Raw genomic sequence first — 595 nt, 5'->3', positions numbered from 1 at the left:
ATCCATGTTGCTGTACTCATTGCAGACTGACACTTGCTGCATCCATGTTGTTGTGTTCATTGCAGACTGATACTTACTGCATCCATGTTGCTGTACTCATTGCAGACTGACACTTACTGCATCCATGTTGTTGTGTTCATTGCAGACTGACACTTACTGCATCCATGTTGCTGTACTCATTGCAGATTGCAGACTCTTACTGCATCCATATTGCAGTGATCATTGCAGACTCACTCTTACCTGCATCCATATTGCAGTGATCATTGCAGACTCACCCATACTGCATCCATATTGCAGTGATCATTGCAGACTCACTCATATTGCATCCATATTGCAGTGATCATTGCAGACTGACTCTGACTGCATCGATGTTGCTGTACTCATTGCAGACTCACTCTTCCTGCATCCATATTGCAGTGATTCTGCCTTGGGTGCTATGTCCTTTCCGTTATATTCCCGATCTTCCATTGGTCAACATAGTTTTTCTACCTTTGATGCTGTGTCTTCCCGATATTTATGATCTTCCGTTGGTCAACATAGTTTTCTACCTTGGGTGCTATGTCCTTCCCGTTATATTTCCAATCTTCCGTTGGTC

This window comes from Glandiceps talaboti, chromosome 11 (assembly GCF_964340395.1).
Source record: "Glandiceps talaboti chromosome 11, keGlaTala1.1, whole genome shotgun sequence".
In the NCBI taxonomy this organism is placed as follows: domain Eukaryota; kingdom Metazoa; phylum Hemichordata; class Enteropneusta; family Spengelidae; genus Glandiceps; species Glandiceps talaboti.
Note: the sequence above shows the minus strand (reverse complement) of the source record.